Here is a 13,200-nt window from a genome sequence, read left to right on the forward strand (position 1 = left end):
CCTGTCTTAGATATCAAAGTCTGTATTCTTAAAAGACTGGACTATCCGACTCCCAGGCATAGCAGCATTATCCAGACCATGGGGAAGTAAGGTCAAGAGAGAGTGGGTGTGCTGGGTGCCTCTCTGTGGTCCAACCTGAGATACAAAAATCCAGTACCCTTGACAGTACACCAACTGTGAGTATGTAGTTAATCTTAACTTGATACTCCATGTGTTGTGTTTAACAGTTGCCTTGTTTCAATACCTTTGGGGACATATCAATTTTTTCTTCTGATTTATGCTTTAAACATGTAAAAAAGTAGAAATGATGAGAACTTCTATAAAACTTTCCTATACATGAAAGTGGCAGCTAAATTAGCCTGATTCAGGATGCTGACCTTCCATGATTTCATAACATTGAGTTAATGGCAGTGTTAGAGCCTAGATTGTAATCTACAAATATTAAATGCAAGACACTTCCTCTGATGTCAGATGTAAATATCCCAAATAATACTACATTCTAATGACTTTATATAAAGTGTTTCACAATTTTTCCATTTTTATGTTAGTGATGTAAAATGTCCTTTTGTTTGTGTTGGCAATTCTCTGCAGAGAGTTTAATGATAATGGCTATCCATTGTTGAGCCCTAATTTTGTGGCAGGCACTGAAGTAAGCACTTTTTTGGGCATTATGTTAAATGCATGAAAGATCCTATGAGATACTATACTATTACCCCTCCTGATGAAGAAACTGAAGCTCAAAGACATTATATAAATTAGTCAAGAACATATAGTAAGTAAATATGGTGGTCTTTGCTGTATTTCTAAGTTTGAACTCAGGACTGTCTGAACTAGGAGACTGTGACCATAATCACTGAGTTACAATGCCTCCTATGTAAGTCCTTTAAAGTAGCACAGGTCTTCCCCTGAAACTTTGTGCTGTCTGGTCTCCAACGTCTAGGTGTCCATCTATAGCAAAACCTAGAGCAATACTCAAGACATTATGAAGACAACTTTAGAACTAATTGTGATGGCTTAAAACCATAACATAATTTAAAGAAATGTTAGTTTTCCTAGACTGTCAAGTCCAGCTTACTTAGATATAACAAAAATATAAATGCTAATATGTATGTTCATGGTATATCACAAGTTTGTTCCTCAACATGGAACTGGTTTAGAAATATGCTTCCTTGGGCTTCCCTGGTGGCGCAGTGGTTGAGAGTCCACCTGCCGATGCAGGGGACACGGGTTCGTGCCCTGGTCCGGGAAGATCCTACATGCCGTGGAGCGGCTGGGCCCGTGAGCCATGGCCGCTGAGCCTGCGCATCCGGAGCCTGTGCTCTGCGACGGGAGAGGCCACAACAGTAAGAGGCCTGCGTACCGCAAAAAAAAAAAAAAAAAAGAAATATGCTTCCTTGATTTAGGAAGAAGAGCATAATACACTGTTAAGAGGACAGTAGTTTTATTCAGGTCTGTCCAAATTCCTGTTTTCCCTGGATTGCATGAGTTCTTATGATCCTCTTCCACGTGTTACGTGTGAATCTGCTCTGGAGAGTCATTCATTCTTTCCTCAAATATTTATTGAGCTTCCACTGTGTTCCAGGTACTGTTCTAGGCACCAGGGAGAGACCAGTGAACAAAACTGATAAGGTCTCTGCCCTCAACAAGCTGGCAATTTACTGGTGGCAGAAAGACAGTGAACCAGTGAAGAAATGAAACAGGATAAGGAAAGAAGAAGGGCTTTATAAAATGACATAATGTAATCAGGTGACTGCCCAGGTTTCACTTTAAGTACATGTGTTCATATGTCCCTAATATAGATGCTTTTCTTCAACAAGATCTGCTAAATGTCTGCCTCAGTTTCCCTACTATGGAGCCCAACTTTGCATTGTTGCTGTTTTCTCCTCTGATTTCATGCTCTACATCTGGTAGGTATTATTTGCCTTACAAAAGGAGAGAGTTTAAGCTCCTTATGGGAGAGAGAGTAGCCTTCTGGTGTGGATTCAAGCTGAAAATCTCCCCTTCCCCCATTCTAGACACACAGTTGTCAGAGCACTTCCAAGATTAAAACCTTAATCTTCACTTTCGTTGTAATTAACTCAGTAGTTATTATAGTTCCATATTACAAAGGTTAGAAGGGTCTGGAATATATTTATAATATATATGTGTATTTATTTATTTATGAAATAAGTATGAAATAGTTTTCGCTGCCAAGCTATGTGAAATCTTTAAGATTCATAGCAGTATGTAATCTATGTGGATAAAAATATTGTCAAATTAATAGCCCTCGTAAAAGTTTAATACATCATATATATATATATATATATATATTTTTTCTTCTTTGAGGCAAAATGGCCATTAAAGTATTAATATATTTTTTGGAAACTATGGAATTAGGTTTCATTGACTTCACATAGTTATAATCCATGGCATATTTTAGAGGAAGGAGTCTGCTACATTAGGAAGTGGGGCCTGGCACGTCAAAGTTCTGAGATAATAAACAATTTCTATTTTGGGGGTGAGGTTTATAGAATTCTCCTGAATTGGTTAGTAAAAACCTGGAAACCTTGAAAGATACAGAGAAAACTTCGGACAAATTTTGTTAGAAGCCAGTGCTTTGGACCTCTGGAAATAAGGTATTTCTCACAGGACGGCCTGAGACACACCCTATAAGGGGTAAGTCCACCTGAGCTGTGCATCCTGAGACTGACTCCACAAATAGGGTGGAAAAGTGGACCTACTGGAATGTTTGCTTGTCAGAGCACTTTTTCCTCCTGCCATTCCTTTTTTTTCTGGCTCCTTGTTTAATCACCTCTAAATCTGAAGCCTAAAATTCAAGAGGTCAAAAGTCTAGTTTCTTTCTCTTTTTGATGCCTCAAGTCACCACCTTGATGGCATATAATATAAAGGAAATGAAAGATGATATATATTTTCACTGCCTAACGTTATATTTTTGGCTTGTCACCTCAATTCTCTGGAACTTCGATGTCCTCACCTGTACAGTGAAAAGTTGGACAAATCCTGTTTAAGTCCTTTTCCCAAAGTCCTATGTTTGTAAATCTTCTCAACAAAGATACATTTGGAATAGTGTCTTCTGAGTCAATATTGTCTATAAGCAGTGTTTTTTCATAAAATAAAACAAAACAAAAATCCAGGATGCATCTCTCAGTAGAATTTTGGTCCATGACATTATCTTTAACTATTTCCAGTTGTTTCTTTTTAAATAAATAGTTTATTGGAGTATAATTGATTTACAATGTTGTTTTAGTTTCAGGTGTACAGCAAAGTGATTCAGTTATACATATACATATATCAACTCTTTTTCAGATCTTTTCTCATATAGGTTATAAAAAATGATGTTGTTTCTTCATAAGTTTGAGATTTAATTATTAAAAATAGAATGCACATAAAACAGTTTTACCATTGTAGCAGAGACCCCTATCTAGTGAAGACTTTTGAGCATGGTTTTGAGGTGCAGAGATGTTGCTGGGCAGTGGCAGCCTAGCTGAGGACTTCATTTCTCCTACCATTGCATTTATCTAAGTGGACCCTTGTAATTAGTTCTCCTTAGTGGAATTTGAGTGGAGGTGAGTGTGTCACTTGTGAGCCCAAATGATTAAGAAATAAATGTCCCTCTCTAACTGCTCTCTTCTCCTGTACCAGCTAGATGCCAATGCTCAAGGACACCCTGGAAGCTCTATTTAGAAGATGACAGAGCCTCTGTTAGCCTGGGTTCCTCTGTCATCATGTGTCCATATCCTCTCTGCTGCTGGGGCCAAAGTCAATCAGGAATACCTACCGGCCTGGGACTGATGTGAGCAAGAGTTACATTTTCATTGAAATTTAAGAGGTTGTAAGTGATAATAGTGAGTGTTAATTTGGTACCTTTAATGGGATGCTTTTGTAAAGTATGGAAAGCATGTGGTGTAATTTGTAGTTGGACAGCAAAAACGACAACAACAATAAGAACACAGACAGAGCAGGCTGAAAGCAGCAGAGTTTGTTAAGCTGTGGAACTATTTGGTACCTGTTGCCTGTGATAACCTGGAAAGTAAACCATGTGTATACAGACCCAGTATCTAGCTAGAGACTACATTTCATATCTCTCTTGAACTTGAACTTGGTAGACTACTTGACCTGTCCTCACCAGGTGGAATATGAGCAGAAATGTTATGTGTCCCTTCTGGCCACAGTGGTGAGGAAGCAAGTTGGCCTATTTTTCTTTCTCTTTTGTTCACTCTGTTGGCTGCATATCAACATCAAGGATGACATTGAAAGCCTTACAAGGCATCTGGAACATGACAAATCTCCATCAGCCTGGGTCCCTGAATAATTACATGGATCACAACCATTCTATTCTCTGCCCATCACCCTTGACCAGGGATTCCCTACTGGACTCTACTAGGAACAAGAAATATACCATGTGATGTTAAGCCACAGGAACTAGGTACCTAGTGCTCAAGAAAGTAGTACACCTATGTTTTTCATACATGTTTTCCATGTATTAGTCTGTACTGTACGTTTTCTCATACTGGTGCTGACACCTGGTAAGACAAAATTCTGGAATGCTATTTCATTTTGGCTAATTCTGTGAAAGAAGTTCAGGAATGATCCAGTGCATTTTCCCATGCAAACTGCTCAGCTCCATGGTAAAAATGTATCTTCACCAAAAGAGAGGAAAGGATGTAAAATGCAGAAAGCTCACTAATGGGGTGTTTTGCTGGCTGCCACATAGCTTTCTTGATTGAGACTCTTTTCGTAATATAAAACCAGCCTTTACCTCCTAGTTACTCTGTGTGTGTGTGTGGTGTGTGTCTGTGGTGTGTGTGTATGTGTGTGTGTGGTCTGTGTGTGGTGTGTGTATGTGGTGTTTGTGTGTCGTGTGTGCGTGTGTGTGGTGTGTGTGTGTGGTGTGTGTGGTGTGTGTGTGGTGTGTATGTGTGGTGTGTGTGGTGTGTGTGTGTGGTGTGTCTGTGGTGTGTGTGTAGTGTGTGTGTGGGGTGTTTGTGTTGTGTGTGTGTGGGGGTGTGGTGGGGTGTGTGCAGTGTGTGTGGTGTGTGTGGTGTGTGTGTTTGTGTGTGTGGTGTGTGTGTGTGGGGTGTGGGGTGTGTGGGGTGTGTGTATGTGGTTTGTGTGTGTGGTTGTGTGTGGTGTGTGTGGTTGTGTGGTGTGTGTGCAGTGTGTGTGCAGTGTGTGTGGTGTGTGTGGTGTGTGTGTGGAGTGTGTGTGTGGTGTGTGTGGTGTGTGTGGTGTGTATGTGTGGTGTGTGCATGGTGTGTGTGTGTGGTGTGTGTGGTGTGTCTGTGTGGTGTGTCTGTGGTGTGTGTGTGTAGTGTGTGTGGGGTGTTTGTGTGTGTTGTGTGTGTGTGGGGGTGTGGTGGGGTGTGTGTGGTGTGTGCGGTGTGTGTGGTGTGTGTGTGTTTGTGGTGTGTGTGTGGTGTGTGGGGTGTGTGTATGTGGTTTGTGTGTGTGGTTGTGTGTGGTGTGTGTGGTGTGTGTGTGGTGTGTGTGCGGTGTGTGCGGTGTGTGCGGTGTGTGCGGTGTGTGTGTGTGGTGTGTGTGTGATGTGTGTGTGTGGTGTGTGTGCAGTGTGTGTGCGGTGTGTGTGGTGTGTCTGTGGTTTGTGTGTGTAGTGTGCATGTGTGTGTGGAAGTGGGAGGTGGGGGTTGAGAGTATCTTTAAAGATTTGTCCTGAAAAGATTTTTGACTTATATAAAAAATTATGCCTACTTGTAAGGAATGATTCACTCGCTAATGATTCTTAAAAGCATGTGCTCAATGATTCACAGAAAATGACAGAAAAAAAGCTGGTCTTAGAAGATCTCAACAAGCATTTGTGGAGATCAAAACAGATTTTCTTTTGGATTCTCTATACATATTAGATTTGAATTCTTTGGTTTGTCATGGCCTGTATCACATTATTCATATTTTTTGTATCCATGGAAATATACAGAGAAAAATTTCTGGCAATTAAATTTGAATTTTGTAATTAATGATAGCTTATATTTACAGAGGTCCTACTATCACTGAGTAAAGTATATACAGCATCTTACATAATCCTCACATTTCTGCCCCACCCTTTGCAAAATGAGAAAATTGAAACCGAAATATTAAGATACTTTGCTCAAGGGCCTGCATGGAGTATAAATTTGGTATTTGAACTCTGGTTCTCTGACTCCAGACCTCACGTCTTAATCACTAAGCCAGTAGTCCTCACACTTCAGTGTGCATCAGAATCACCTAGAGGGCTTGTCAAATCACAGATTGCTGGTCCCTACCTCAGGGTAGGTGAGGGCCACCCTGGGAGGTCTGGATTGGGTCCTAAGTATTTACATTTCTAACAGGTTTCCAGATGGTGCTGATGCTACTGGTCTGGGAACCATACTTTGAGAACCACTGAAATAAGATAAACTGCTTCTCTTCTATGATATTTTTTTTTTGCTATAATTAGAATGATCCGATAATCAGTACAATTTGAAAGAAGCCACCAGAACACAAGATTCAGTGAAGAAAAAGGCCAATAAGAAAAGATTACATTAAAATACAAATGAAAGGGGGGCTTTCCTGGTGGTGCAGTTGTTAAGAATCCTCCTGCTACTGCAGGGGACACGGATTTGAGCCCTGGTCCAGGAAGATCCCACATGCCGCGGAGCAACTAAGCCCGTGCGCCACAGCTACTGAGCCTGTGCTCTAGAGCCCACATGCCACAACTACTGAAGGCCATGCCCTTAGAGCCCGTGCTCTGCAACAAGAGAAGGCACCACAATGAGAAGGCTGGGCACCACAACGAAGAGAAGCCCCCGCTCGCGGCAACTAGCGAAAACCTGAGCGCAGTAACGAAGACCCGACACAGCAAAAAAAAAAAAAAAAAATCCAAATGAAAGGACGTAAATAAATTACAAAGGTGATGACTCTTCATTGCATGAAGAATAAAACCAAGACTCTGCAGCCAATATTCAAAGTCTTTCATAATTTAATCCCAGACTTCTATACTAAGACTTCTAGACTAGCCTAGCTTCTAGACTAGTCTAGCTTCTAGACTAGTCTAGCTTCTAGACTAGTCTAGCTTCTAGACTAAGCTTCACTCATCTGTGCTTGGTCATCCAGCACCTCTCCGATCTCTCACCTTGGGTGGTGTCTACTAAAGCTGCTTCCTTTGACTGGAAATGCTTTTCTCTTCTGTCTGTCAAAGCTCTAATTGAGCTTCAGGACTTAGTCCAAATATTTCCTTTCCTAAAAATGCCATCCAAGTCTTTCTTGATTTCTACTTCTTCCCTCCAACATTCTCCCCTGTATCATAAGAGTTATTTGAGTTGCTCATATAACAATGGGCCCAGGAAGAGTTGTGTGTTTTTTAACTGCATCATAATAAAGCCTTATTCACATTTGTTTCTCATAGGACCTAGGACTCTGCTGCATCCTGGCAGTTGCTCAGTGAGGGGGTCATCAAATCGAAGTTATTAAAGAACTTTGTTAGAGTCACCAATTCAGGTATATGTTTGCCTTATCAGACAGTATGAGGACCTCAAAATTGTAGATAATTGTGTAAGGTAGAATTTGTTTCAACCATGAATAACAGTGGCTCAAAAAATAGTGACTTAAAATAACAAAAGTTCACTGACTGGGGGCTGTCAGTCCATGGCTGGTATAGAGGTCCCACAACTATCAGAGACTCAATCTCCCTCAGTAATTCTATCTCTATGGTGTTTGTATCTTAGTCAGCTCAGGCTGCTACAACAAAATGCCATAGACTGGGTGGGCTTAACACAGACATTTAATTCTCACAGTTCTTGAGGCTGAGAAATGCACAATTAAAGTGTTCCCTTTAGGTAATGTGGCCCTGTTCTCTAACTGCTTTTCAGCAATTTCATAACAATGTGCTGTGATGTTATCTTCATTGTGTTTATTCTGCTTGGGGTTGTTGTCCTTATTGGATTCACAGATTCATAGTTAATATCAGTTTTGGAAATTTTTGGCCATTATTTTTCCAAACATTTTTTCCTCTCCCCACCTCTTCTGGACTTGAATTGCATGTATGGTAACTGCATTGCATCGCTCCACAGGACACTGTAGCTTTGTTTATGTTTTTATTTATAAGTTGGTTTGCATAGATTCCATTTTAATATATTTAAAGTTCATTAGTCTTTTCTTCTGTAGGGTCTAATCTTCACTGAATTCCATCTAGTAAAATTTTTATTATATTTTTAGCTCTAGAAGTTTTATTTTTAAAAAACATTCCATTTTTCTCCAATTTTTAAAAGTTTTCCTTTAGATCCTTAAATATATTTATAATAGCTATTTTAAGCCCTTGTCAGCTAAATCCATTATCACTGTTATTTTGGTCGATTTTCCTTTTATTGATGGATCACATTTCTGCTTCTTTGCATATGTAGTGATTCTGATTAGGTGCTGGTCATTGTTAATGTTTTTATTATGTTGCTGTGATCTGGATTTTGTTGCCTGACTTTAAAGAGAGTTGAGTTTTATTTTAGCAGCCATAAATGACTTGCAGATCAGTTTGATGTTTTCAAGGCCAAAGACAGAAAATTCAGCTATATACAGAAAATGATAACATGAAAGGGAAGAATATGATTTGCATGTAAAAGGGTTAAGTCTTAAAAGAACTGGAAGCTGCTGACATTGCTTTCCCTGCTGATTGTTAAAGTCAACATAAATAGTTACTTATTTAGTTTAATATCCATATTTTCTCATCTTGTCTCCACCTTGGAAAAAAAAATCTAGAATTCAACAGGGAAAAAGTAGATACATGTTTTCCTCCATGTCTTCTGCAATGTTTCACTGCAATCCAGGTAGGCTACTTCTTAAATTGATTTCCCTGCCCCTAACATCGCCTTGAAGTGTTATACCTGCCCGGAGTGGAGAAAAGAATAAAGAGGTAACTTTCGATATCTTTATAAATATTGAATTTGACATGGAACTAATCGTCTAAGGACAGATTGAATATATTTAAGGGAGTTCTACTCTGGTGCATTTTCAAAAGACTGTTAAGAGAGGAAATTGTGTTGGATCAAATTATCTAGAGATTATTGAAGAAAGATAATTTGGGATTTGGGGTGTTTGAGCTTTCTCAGATGTACCAAATCACAGCATGCATTTTCCTTTTAGAGATTTATAGAATTCTGCAATTCGATTTTGACTAGTATATTTATTTATATACTTATTGTACCAGTAGGTTAGGATAAAAAATATATCAAATTGAAAAATGCTAGAATAGTCCAATTCTATATGTGAGCATTCAAAGGAAAAAGGTAATGTTAGACTTCTAAGGCACTTAATAAATTAAGTTACTAATTTATTCATTCTATCTATCGGACAATGAAAAGTTAACAAGCTAGTCCACTATATGGATAGGTTATATAAGCTTTTTCAGATTCAATTTAAATTTCACCAAAGTATTTTATGCATTAGCAAATTTATAATAGGAAAATAATTTTCCCTTCAGAAATTAGTGGTATAAGATGCCACAAATATGTGAATTTTTTTAGTTTAGTTAAAAGCCAAAACAAAAAGATTTATTTTTTGTAAAATATTTAATATTTTATTTTTTGATTGTTAGATTAATACTGTGGTTTTATAGTGTATGGCAGTACTTTTTGAAGTATGATCTAGGAACTCTTGAAAGTACCTGAGACTCTATGAGTCTGAACTATTTTCATAATAATATTATGAAGGTATTTGCCCGTTTCACTCTCAGTCTCTCATGAGCATGGCCTGGAGTTTCCATAGGCTACATGCAAAATATATGATATTGCAACAAATTGAATGCAGATAGATACGAAACTATAGCTGTCTTCTATTAAACGAGATATAAAAAGGAGATATGAAAATATAAACACCTGCTACTCTTCCCTGTGATTGTTTTAAAATTTGGAAAATGTAGTTTTTTAAAATAAAGATACATAATTTATGTTAACATGTCATAGGTTTATTATTGCTATTTTAAAATGAACTAATATAAATATATTTTTAAATTACTCAGTTTTATTCTTTAGTATGAAAAATATTTACCTCTCTGGTGTGCTCAGTGATTTTTAAGTGTGGAAAGATACCCTGAGACCAAAATTCTTGTAAACCCCTAGTGTATATTTACATAGGCCACATTGATATGAGATGGTTAAAGATTACAAAAACAAAAACAAAAAAATGAGATGACTGATGGGTGGAAGAAGTAGCAGCATAAGTCTGGGAACCAGGAGTGTATGGTAATGTGAGATAGGCACATAATAGAGATATCTGCATAATGTGGATAACTATTTCAAGTACTACTGTGCCCCATCCCCCCAATTTTTTCTCATACCAGAAAAAGAAACAGAATAGCTATAAAATCCTTTACATGACTTCAGGACAGATGGACTGCAGAGCACGACTACAGAGCAGAATATAGCCATAGGAAGGGCAACAGAGCGTTAATGCAATTAAAAAAACTACGTGTGTGTGTGTGTGTGTGTGTGTGTGTGTGTATGTGTGTTTGTATTTTTTCCCCTGAGGAAATAAAACATCATCGAAATTGTTTTGTAGAGAACATGCATTAAAAGAAGAACAAGACTCATCTTTACTACCCAGTGTTTGCAGAGTTCTTTACAGGGTAAATTAGAAATTCAAGTAATGTTTAATCAAGGCTCTCTGGCTACAGAAACCTATCATGCTGAAACAGGAAAGAGGATTTATTTGAGGATATACGGGTATTTTGATTACCAAGGGAGAACCTGCAACCAAGTTTCAGGAAGGACAAGAAACTGGAAGTAACCACCATCAAGTGTTCAGGAGATTATTAAAGCATTATCCTTTTTTGGGGGAGCACTATGGTTTCTCATCTTTGCTTCTCTTTGGGATCCTGATAAATTCATTTGTCTCTGTAGATCAGCTTTTTTGCTGCTTTATGCATACGGTTAAGTATGAAGTAAGTTCCCACGTAAGTTTCCACATTTACAAGCCAACCCACCAGCAGAGGCTGGCTAGCATCACTGAATTCCGATTCCAGATTATTCCAGCTTGCAATAATCTGATTAGCCCAGTTTGGGTTATATGTTCAGCCCTGATTAACATAGTTATTGCTTACAGGTATTAGGGGCTGATGTTCATGAAGGAATATAAATTAGGTCTCAGAGGAGTGCCTTGAGAGCTGGACAAACACTGCCTTTCACTAGAAATAAGAGATATGTAATTATATGCTACAGATTTCTACTTATATCTAAGTAACTTAGTTACCCTCCCCAGAGTCTCAGGCAATCATGATATCAGCACATAATCACTAGTTTTAGTAACTGGCATAAACCACTTTCTTTACATATCATTGTAGGTATCTGTTTTGATGTAAGTCCCCTGGACAGTTCTCTTTATGAAGTTTGGACCTCCCTAAGCAATTGCTATGTTATAATGAACTTTCTCTCTTTGGGCACCAGACTCTCACCTAAATTAATCAGAACCTATATATAAATGGGGGCTGATGCAACCTGAGAAAATAACTGGCGATATCTGTAAGTCTGAAATGGGAGCCTGCGGTTGACTTTTAGCATTGGGATCCATTTTTAAAGTGTTCTGTCCAGAATGCTGTTTGTCAGAGTGCCTCATCACTGTTGGTGATGTTAGAATTACACCCAATTGCACTCATAAAATGGAAGGCCTAAATGCCATCCCACCCTTACAGCCTAAGTCAGCAGGACATGAACAATTTGGTCTGGCATGCAACCATGGGCTTCTCCTGGAAGAGCCAAAAAACTGTTTACAAATGCGATCTGCTCCTCTTCAGTCCTGCCTAGAGAATGCTGAAAAAATGTAACACCCAAACCTCTTCCTTGGCCATGCACTGTCTTTGATTCCTCTAGTTAAAGGGAGAAATTGGAAGTGGTATTCAGGCTTGCCTGTGTCTTATCAGTACTGTCTTACACATGTCCCTGTGTAAGTACCCACTTAATTAAAGGAGAAAAAATCATTTCTATAGCTCTATACTTGGGACTAGAAAGTTAGATCTCAGATTAATTTAGTAACTAGGGCAATATGACATATGCTGTAGTAATAGTTCTTTTTGTAAACAATTCTAAAATTCTCATTTCCAGTGCTTATCATAGCTCTGCCCCAAATTATTTCTTCCTAGTCTTTCACCAATCTTGGGAACCTGATTTGATGTGATCAATCCCCATGCCATTGTATAACATAGCTCACAACTGATATACTCAAAAGGATCCTTTCCCAAATGTTGACATCAGGTGGCTGTATTAGGAAATAGGACCAGAACCCAACTTCCAAATCTTCTCCTGACTGCCTACTGCTGCCCTAGATTCACAATTAGTCCCAGGCAAGAGAGTTTGGGTCCCCTGTTATAAACCTCCTTTGACCAAGGAGCTAAAAATCTGCAAAACCAAGGGAATGAGTCCATCCAGAGCTTGGAACTCTCTTTTTTAGATCTTTTAGATCATGCTTTGGATACCTGAAATCCTAGAATTCACTTCCCAAACAGTCCCAAGCCTTCTTTCAACGTTAGTGTAGGGTACTCCCAAGAGTCTGTTCTCTCTAGGAATTGTTGCACAGCTAGAGGGACCATCTTGAGACCCAAGAAAGGGTCAAAGGACTGGTATTTCCAGGGTGGTAGATGGAGCTTGGCCTTACAGGTTGGGGTGGGCATGCAACCACACTCCTTCCAGAGTGAGCCAGAGGCAGGGTGAAAGAGAAAAGAGTGGGTTACTTCCTTCTGGGGATGAGGGGCTGGCTCTCTTTATGCTGCCATATTTTGCTAAAGGAACCCAATTAATTCAAGAATTCTAAATTCAAATCTGGCCTTCCAGGTTATTTTGAAATTTTATTTATTAAATTAAGAGAATAGACATATTTCCTTTAAATTTTTGGCTGGATTTATAACTTTTAAATACTTGGACATATGGTATGTGGGCCTCCATTTGACTCTTCCCAAGGACTTACAAATATCAGTGGTCAGCATGCCCAGATTCTTAGGAGTTTCCAGACCAGGAAAATGCAAATGCTTTATTAATAATGACCTTTAGCCTTAACTCTAAAGTATTTTTTTCATAGGCTGAACTGGACAGAAAGAGACAAAAATAAAACCCTCTGCTTTATGATAGGGTAGCTTCAACTGGAATCAGATCAGGCAGAGCAGCTTGTTTATATCTCTCCCAAGCCCAGAGCTACCTATCATCCCTTTTATATTCAATCTTCAAAAGCAAGGGAAGGTGAATCTAAAAAAAT

This window comes from Hyperoodon ampullatus (genome assembly GCF_949752795.1).
Source record: "Hyperoodon ampullatus genome assembly, chromosome: 5".
In the NCBI taxonomy this organism is placed as follows: Eukaryota; Metazoa; Chordata; class Mammalia; order Artiodactyla; family Ziphiidae; genus Hyperoodon; species Hyperoodon ampullatus.